Below are 10,174 nucleotides of genomic sequence, written 5' to 3' on the forward strand. Positions count from 1 at the left end.
GTCTCAGTAGGCCTGAGAAATTATTCTATGGTAATTCCCTGAGTTTCAAAATTTGTAATTTTGGGGGGATTTAGAGACAATATAAGGAAGTCCAGTGTACTCTTCAGATAGTTTCCCCCACTAGTTACATCTTACATGTAGTACAATATCAAAAGCAGCCATTTGACATTGACACAGTATGAGTGTATAGTTCTAAGACATTCACCACATACAGTTATGCAATCAAGGTACATAAAACCATTTTGTTTATGATTCCAGGGATAAGTTAATCAATCAAATAAAAATAATGAATAAATTTCACTGGTAATGTTTCCTATGCAACGAATAAGGCAGTTTCAAGGAATTTCAAGATTGGAGTTCTATTCACGAATATATTTTTCAATGTTATAAAAAATAGTATTCTCTGGATTCTCTCAGGGACATAGGACGTAAATGTTGTATCACATATGATCCGTCAACTCCAACGTTTTGATTCTTTATATATTTCTTTATATCTTATGATATTTCTGGAATTTCAACTTCATATTTAATGAACAACTAATGATTTCCAGATAAAGTCCACGAAATGAAACAGCAGTTAAAACCACTCTTAATTTCTCAAGCTAACACATATATTCATAAATTTCTGCAAGCCCAATATATTTATTCTAATATACAATTATTTCATTCTCCATCTAGCCACTTCAAAATATCCACACCCAATTCCTAGATTCCAGATCCTAATAAATTTGGAAAGAGATTATGTCTTGTACTTACGTTGGTATATAAACCATTCTATATAAGTTGGGCCTTCTAATTTCTCTCCTGGAACATCCTGAATATGTCATCGTTTATAGATCTGGTGGAAATGAAGGAAGATAGGAAAGGGATATTAGGAAATCTGCATCCCGATTGTGTTAGAGTTTGTAGATAATCTAACTAATAAGATATAGATAGACATAGATAAATACGTATGTAGATATTTAGAAAGAGATTTATTATACAATACTGGCTGATGGTATTTTTTTTTTTTGAGATGGAGTCTCACACTGTCACCTGCACTGGAGTGCAGTGGTGCAATCTCAGCTCACTGCAAGATCCACCTCCCAGGTTCAAGTGGTCCTCCTGCCTCAGCCTCCCAAGTAGCTGGGACTACAGGTGTCTGCCACCACACCCAGCTAATTTTTTGTGTTTTTAGTAGAAATGGGGTTTCACCATGTTGGCCAGGCTGGTCTCGATCTCCTGACCTCCTGATTCATCCGCCATGGCCTCCCAAAGTGCTGGAATTACAGGTGTGAGTCACCGCGCCCAGTTGCCATTGATATTCTTGACAAAGTAGATCAACTTTCCCAAGTTCTTCTTTGGAGCTGTTCGGTGCTTTATTTATCCTGTTATATTATTATCATTGTGTGTTAATATTTTTTCTGATTAATGATTGGCGGCTTTGTCTCTGAACCTTTATTTTAGAAGTATGTACTTATGAATCTTTAAATTTCTAACACCTAGCTAAGTAGCTGTCTTCATGACACTTGTGAAATAAATGTTAACTGAATTAGAGATTGATTGAACAGATAGGTAAATAAATGAACATAGAATTTCTCAGGCCACCATCTTAAACATTTAGTTTTTCAGGTTTGGCCAATATTACTCTCTGGGTTTTCCTTCTTTTTCTTATTTCTCGTATTCTATTCTTTGTCTCCTGCTATCTCCCAACACACTGTAGTGTTTTTGGCCAACCTTGGATTATCTTATTTTCTACATACTCAGGCTCTGTATTTATAAAGTCCTTGTTTATATTTATTCACTAATTTTAACAGGATTATGAACTTTTCAAAGATAATTGTCATTTATATTAGTACTTTGAATTTTTTCCAGTGCCTAGTACAGAGATAGAGGCCAAATTTAATCTACCATTGATTTTAATGAAGCCATATATGTACCTTGGAGCAGTGTCGATTCATCTAGGGTGAAGAATCAAAATCGATCTTGTAAATTTTCTCTAAGGTAATATATATATAATTTTTTCAACTTTTATTTTAGATTCAGTAGGTACACATGCAGTTTTTTTCCTTGGGTATATTGCGTGATGCTAAAGTTTGGGGTACGAATGATACCATCACCCAAATACTGAGCATAGTACCCAGTAGTTAATTTTTTCACCCTTCTCGCCTTCCTCCCTCTCTCCAACCTCTAGTAGCCCCTAACTGCTATTGTTGCCATCTTTATGTCCATGAGTACCCAACATTTATATAAGTGAGAATGTGTGGTATTTGGTTTTTTATTGATGCATTAATTTGTTTAGGATAATGGCCTTTAGCTGCATCTGTGTTGCTGCAAAGGACATGACTTTACTCTTTTTTATGGTTGTGTAGTATTCTGTGGTATGTATGTAACCACATTTTCTTTATTTAATCCACCATTTATGGCCACCTAGGTTGGTTCCATGTCTTTGCTATTGTGAGTGGTGCTGAGAACAATTTGTTTTATTTGGGGTATATAGCCAGTAATGGGATCATTGGATTGGAGGATATTTCTATTTCTAAGTTAATATTTCTTAATTACATGTATGAACATGGTGTTTACCACCTTAACCCTTAGTGGCTTTTTTTTTAGTTTTCAAAAAATTTTCTAATTCATAAACTAGAGAGACAAATCTGTCTTTAAGACCTGTTCCATGATTCAACCATCAGTATATTCTCATCTCTTTTCATTTTAATATTTTTTAACTCCTTTCACACTTTAAGGTGTGTTCTTACTAAATGGGGATGTGCTATCACATTTAAATCTTTGTATCTTATTTCTTCCTTATAGCATATCATTTACCTCAGAAACGTGCCTCAAGGCTCAATTTAAGCTCAATCTCTGGGAGTCTCATTTGTCTCTGAAGATACCTATGTACTATTCAAAATACTTTCATAGCATTGTAGAAATTTTAGTTCATCTTCTGTCTCCTACACATCATAAAAACTCCAGGAAAGTTTTCAGTACTATTTCTTTTTTTTTTTTTTTTTTTTGAGACGGAGTCTTGCTCTGTCACCCAGGCTGGAGTGCAGTGGCGCAATCTCGGCTCACTGCAAGCTCTGCCTCCCGGGTTCACGCCATTCTCCTGCCTCAGCCTCTCTGAGTAGCTGGGACTACAGGCGCCCGCCACCACGCCCGGCTAATTTTTTGTATTTTTAGTAGAGACGGGGTTTCACCGAGTACTATTTCTTACTTACCAACGCATTACTAGTAACTACTACCATGCTTCATATTTTAAATACTCAATGAATTTTTTTTTTTTTGCTAAATAAAGGTGTTATTAAATTCAACTGGAACCATCTGGGGCAGGGAGTCCAGATTGTATAATGAACAATCCATATAAACATTTAAGTTTTTATGCATCAATTATTAAAGTAGTTCACAAAATTCAATTAATAAAAATTTAAAGACAAATATACATAATTCCAGGTATGCAAGGCTGTTTCAGCATTTGAACACCAATTTAATCCATAACATCAACAGGCTAAAGAGGAAAAATTATATGAGTATATCAAATAGATGACGAGAAGACATTTGAGAAAATCCAATACCCATATATGATTAAAAACAAAACCTCTCAGCAAACTTGGAATAGAGAAAAACTTACTCAACTTCATAAAGAACATCCACAAGAAACCTATCTATAGTAACATCATACCTAATGGTGAGAACACTGGCTGTTTTCCCTTTAAGATAGGAAATGAGGCAAGGATGCCCACTCCATCATTTCTAGCTAATGCAACAAGACAAGTCATGAAAATAAAAGGTAAAGATTGGGAAGCAAGAAATAAAACTGCTGACAGATGACATGATTGTTTATAAAGTCCGAAACAATTGGAAAAAAACCTCCTAGTACTAATATGCAGTTATAACAAAGTTGCAGAATACAATTTTGACATACAAAAGTCAGTTGATTTACTATATATCATCAATGAACAATAGAAATATTATTAAAACAGAACACCATTTATATTAGCATGAAAAATAAACAACTTAAATTTAAATCTGACAAAATATGTTTAAGTTCTTTTTGATGAAAACTGTAAAGCTCTAATGAAATAAATCAAAGAAATCTTTTCTAAATAATAGAAAGATACCAAATATTCAGAAATAGAAAAATTCAGTAGTGTTAACATCTCAGTTCTTCACCATTTGATCCATAGATTCAATGCAAACACAAGTTACTTGGTGAATTTTGAAAAACTGATTCTAAAGTTTATATGGAAATGCAAAGACCCAACATAATTGACACATTAAATTAGAATAAAAATGTATGCCCTGCAAGACACTGTTCAGAGAATAAAAAGACAAGCCACAAAGTGAGAGAAAATATTTACAAGTACATATTTGATAAAGGACGTTTATCAAAAAAATACAAAAGACCTTTAAAAACAACAAAAAGAAAACAGACAATGCAATTAATAAGTGGACAAAAGATTTGAATGTACCACTCACCTTCAAACACAAGAACCTGCACATAAGTGTCTATAGTAGTTTTATTCATATATGACACAACTTGGAATCAACCAAGATGTCCTTGAATGGGTGAATAGATAAACTATGGAACATCGGTACAATGCAATATTTTCAGCAATAAAAGGAATGAGCTGTCAAACCATGAAAATACATGAAGGAGCATTAAATGCATATTGCTCAGTGAAAGACACCAGTTTGAAAGGGCTGCAAACTGCAGGATTCCAACAATATTACATTCTGGAAAGGGGCAAACTATAGAGATGTAAAAATAAAGGGCAGGGAGAGAAAAGTGAATAGGAAGAGCCCAGAAGTTGTTTTGGGCAACAAAACTATTCTGCATTATCGAGTAATGGTGGATATATGACACTACAATTGACAAAACTCATACAAAAGTATAACACAAAAAGTAAACCCTAATATAAAATGTGGACTTTCATTAATAATAATGTATTAATATTGGTTCATCAATTATAACTAATATATCACACTGATGGAAGGTGTTACTATAAAAGGAGTTTAAAGGAGCAGGGGTCTGGAGTATATTGGAACTCTTTGTATTTTCTGTTCAATTTGTATGTAAATATTACATCACTTTGAAAAAAGAGTCTATTAATTTAAAAACCAATATACACAGTGGATATGCAACTGGTGATGATACAATACAAATTTTCTGCTTATTTGTTTACCTTAAGCTAGCATATTTCTATTAATAAACTCTTGGTCAGTAGCAGAGTAATAATTTCTATAAGATGTTTACATCTGAATTAGTAATAAATACTGTATTTTTCCAAAATATTACTTGAAAACAGTTAAAATTAAATACCCGGTACTAATATGCATGAAAAACATTTTAAAATCAATTATTAGAGGTTATATTTCAACTAAATAGCAAATGAACCACTAGTGCGTTAAAATAACATTCATAATAAGGTGCATTTTAATGAAATTTTCACATACGTATTCTCATGCAAGCCTTAAAAGAATCCATTTGAAGTTGTTCCTATTTTATGTTTTTGAAAAATGAGTCACTTTAAGCCCTGAAAGGTCATGTCTGAATGTCAGAATGCTAATATCTGCCACACCACGATTAAGTTCTGCATTTCCTGAGTTCAGCTAGCTGATGTGAACTTGCCCTCCTCAGTCTCCATTTCCATTCACAGGAAAGGCAAGCGTGGAGCTACAATGTCTTCAATCTGTTTGGGAAATGCTAGGCTTATATGATACTATTGCTGGAACAGCATAGTACACAAGTGAATTTTAGTGTTTGCTGGATAATGTGTGCTTAGCAGTATGTACTATTTGTTTTTAAAGTTTTGGAATACCTCATAGTGTCTTTCAACTTTTTGCAGATTCCATGCACATAAATATGTATCATCAGTATTTAAAAATGACCGCAAAACTATGTGAACTTCTATATTTTTGCCTCTGGGAATATTTACAATTTAAAAAGCAACTGGCTTAATTATATGCAGAATGCCATAACTATTAAAAACACATTATTACCCTAAATACTTAGACTTTTGTTTTGCAAATCTTAAAAAAGTAAACAAAAACAAAAAAAAGGGCAGATTTCTTAAAATCTTAAGATAAAACTGTGCTCTAAGTATTGGATTGCCAGACAAAATACAGAACATTAGCTAAACTGGAATTTAAAATAAACAATGAAGTTTTTACCTGTAAGTATGTATAACGGAGATACCTATAGTAAAACATTATTCACTGTGTGTCTAAATTTCAAATTTAACTGGTTTTCCTATATTTTTATTTGCTAAGTATGGCAACTCTAATGTAAGATGAAAACCCATTTAAATTTGTTAATTTTATACTAGATTCTGCTATTAAAAATAAATGACTAAAAGTAGATTAAACTAGAATGTGTTGAAACTAGTAAGTTTCACTTGGTAAGAATTGGTTTTCTTAACATAATTTAGGGATGTTACGCCTGGTGCATGTTAAATTATCCCATAATAGTATGTCTGAAATACATTTAACTCTTCTTTAATAACATGTCCAATACATATTAAACTATTCTTTAATAATAAATATGAGTGAAATAATGATTTATTAAAATAACCTTTATTTTAAATCTAATCTTTCCACCTGTAAAGCAAAAATTTTATTATATTTCAGAATTCAATTAAATCATTTATATATTCATTAAACATTCATTTATTATACCTCTATTGCAGTCCCTCAAATACTTTTCTGGGAGTTATTAGAGAAACATCCAAGTGCCATGAAAAAGTGAGATCAAGGTGGGAGAAAGAGAAATAAACAAAACCTAATCTATGAAATATCAGTGTTATGACAAAAGGCAAAACAAAGCAATGATAAAATTATTACTATCAAATGAAAGCAAAAAAGATGATGTCACTGAAGAGAGATGGCACTTACAACTGGACTGTAGAAAATAAATATTTCCATGTGGGAGAAAGTGCATTCAAGGAAGATGACATTGCTTGATTAATACTTGGAGGCAGCAAATAGCCATAGGTCCAAGTTAACTGACTGGGATATGTAATTTGTACATGTATGAGAAATGAATATATTCTGGCAATATAGCTAGGGAGGCCATACTATGCTTTGAATGCCAAGATCAAGTTTCCACTATCTGATTTAGTTAGGTGATATATGCTAACTTATAAGGGAGCCGCCAAATTTTGCACTAATGGTAGTTAACCACTCAAAAGCAAATGAGAAGTTTGGGCAAAAAAAGTGATTTATGTTAGGAAAGCAGTCACTGATGCTATTGTTAGTGGAATGACTAGTGTTGATGTTCCCTCTAAGATCAGCTGAAGCTCTGGTAACCTTTGTGTGCTAACTTTCCTGCCGGGAATGGATTTCAAAGATAAATTAAGATCCCATATCAGCTGACCTTAACACAGGGAGAGTACTGGGTGATCCAGTTGCAATCATGTGAGCCCTCTAAATATAGATTTAGCAAACAGAGAAAGTGAAGTAAGATATATTCAAAGTATGAGTGAGATTTGAACCATGAGAAATTCTCCATTGCTGGCAGAATGGAACACATGGAAATGAGGGCAAGTGGAATCTAGGAGCTGAGGGCTGCAGCTGTCAACAAGAAAATGAAGTCCTTTGTCCTACAACTGTAAAGAAATGAACTCTCCCAACAATCTGAAAGAGTTTCCAATGAGATTCTTCCCCCAGCCCTCCAGATGAGAACTCAGCCTAGCTGATACCTCAAGATGGCAACATAGCCTGCTTTGTAGTAACATGAGGAGAGAACCTAGTCCCATCAGCCTGGGTTTCTATTAGCAGTTTATTATGTATTAGTTTATTTTAAATTATTCTAGATTCTTTGGGAATTGTCTCCATATATGTAGTGTGTGTAGGGGTGTGTGTACCCTATTTTTGGAAACTTTAACATATTTATAAATCTTTTTCTATAACTTGGTTTAATTATGTTCATAATATATCCTGGGTATTATGCCTTCTCAGCTCAAGTAAACTCTATGTAGAGAAACAGTGTTATGTAATGATTAACAGTGTAGCAAACGTAGCCAGCCAGCCTGATTCAAGTCTCAGTTCTGACACTTCCATACTGTGCAACTTTGGGCAGTTCATTTTTCTAGCATTGATTTTCCCTTCTGAAGCATAGAGGCAATAAGATTGTTGTGAGAATTCAATGAGTCAAGACCTTTGCAAACACCAAGAATAATTCCTGCCATAGAGCAGACTCACAGAAATGTTAGCAAATAGCCCTATTTCTTTTAAATTTCAAATTGTACAAACAACATGCAAATACATTCTCCTGTTATAAGAAAGGAAAACTGACACATAAATGTATAAAATATGAAATAACTGTCTTTATTCTACTCATAATCATATTCTCTTACCTGCCTCAGTAGCATAATTTATGATTTTTTATAGCTTTAAAGTTTTGCTATGTTGCACAATATAAAAGTATTTCCTATGTATTTGATATTTTTGCATGTTTTTATATATTTCTATGATGACATTCTTCATTCTGTATAATCAGCTCGCCAAATTCTATCAGATATACCATTTGAAGGTTTTTAAATTTCATTGAATTATCATATTAATTTGAGGAAGATAGTCATTTTAATAGTAATGGTTTTACATTGATTTTAATTTTTACACAGTAGACATATTGAGAGATACCTAAAGGATGAAAAAAGTAAGCAAAAGTAATTATTGATGAGCTAATAATTGACATTTTCAAATGCCTTCCAACTTGAACTAGCAAATAATTCATAATGACATTGTAATCATTTCTTTTAGTTACTAAGAAATCCATGTGATATATATGTTTTAAAATCAGTATCTTGAATTACAATTATAAGACAATTGGAAAACTAGTGTTAGAAACCTATGGCATGTTTATCTCTAATTAGAAAAAGGAAAACACCATTGCAACAATTGTTTTCATTAATTGAATTTTAGAATGACTAAACTTCAATATGTTGATTTTAGAAAAACAAATAAAAATAATACAAAATCCCCAGCATACAGTAAGCACTCAGGAAGAATTAGCTGGCCAGGTGTGGTGGCTCACGCCTGTAATCCCAGCACATTGGGAGGCCAAGGAGGGTGGATCACCTGAGGTCAGGAGTTCAAGATCAGCCTGGCCAAGATGGTGAAAGCCCATCTCTAATAAAAACTACAAAAATGAGCTGGGTGAGGTGGCAGGTGCCTGTAATCCCAGCTACTCGGGAGGCTGAGGCAGGAGAATCGTTTGAACTCAGGGGGCGGAGGTTGCAGTGGGCCATGATCGCGCCACTGCACTCCAGCCTGGGCGACAAGAGCGAAACTCCATCTCAAAAAAAAAAAAAAAAAAGAGCCAGCATTAGTTGCAAACATTGGCAATCCCTGAAAAGCATGGGCCCAACCTGGAGGTAACTAGAAGATTGAATGTGATTTTATTCTTGATAAAAAGAAGCACGAAGTTTAAAGTATAATTATAAAATACTAAACTACCAGTCAACATCAACAGAACAATCCAAATTATTTTCATTTCTTTTTGAATGCTTGATCTTTACATTTTGGTAAAAAATTAACATTTTATAAATTTAGTTGATTGATGATAAATGATAACACCAGCAAAAAATGTGCTTACATATTATAATACATCAATTCGAAACCTCAACTGACTCTACTACTGTATGTTAGATTATACTCCAAACAATTTTTGGGAAAGCCTGTCCCTGTCAATTGTACCTGTCAAGCAACTATTAAGTAAATAATGTGATCTTCTAACTAGGAGAGGAGCCATCTCAAACTTTTCTATCAATCTAAGGGGCAGGTACATTGTGTACACCTTTTATTTACCATTTGCTAAATAACAACAAAAAAGAAATAAATAAAGTCCAAGCCCAGATAATAAAGCACATGGGTCTGTACATAACTATCAATACAGACTGATAGCTCTTTATTTACTTTTTAAGACAAGGTCAAGAGGAGAAAATAGAAAATGTTAATATATTTTCACTGGGCACGGTGGCTCATGCCTGCAATCCCAACGCGTTGGGAGGCCGGTGCAAGCAGACTGCTTGAGCCCAGGAGTTTGAGATCAGCCTGGGCCACCTGGTGAAAACGTGTCTCTACAAAAAATACAAATATATATATGCACATAGACAAATTAGCCAGGCATGTTGGTGCATGCCTGTAGTCCCAGCTACACTGGAGGCTGAGGTGGGAGGATTACTTGACCTGGAGA

This window comes from Hylobates moloch, unplaced genomic scaffold, assembly GCF_009828535.3.
Source record: "Hylobates moloch isolate HMO894 unplaced genomic scaffold, HMol_V3 SCAFFOLD_30, whole genome shotgun sequence".
Taxonomy (NCBI): Eukaryota; Metazoa; Chordata; class Mammalia; order Primates; family Hylobatidae; genus Hylobates; species Hylobates moloch.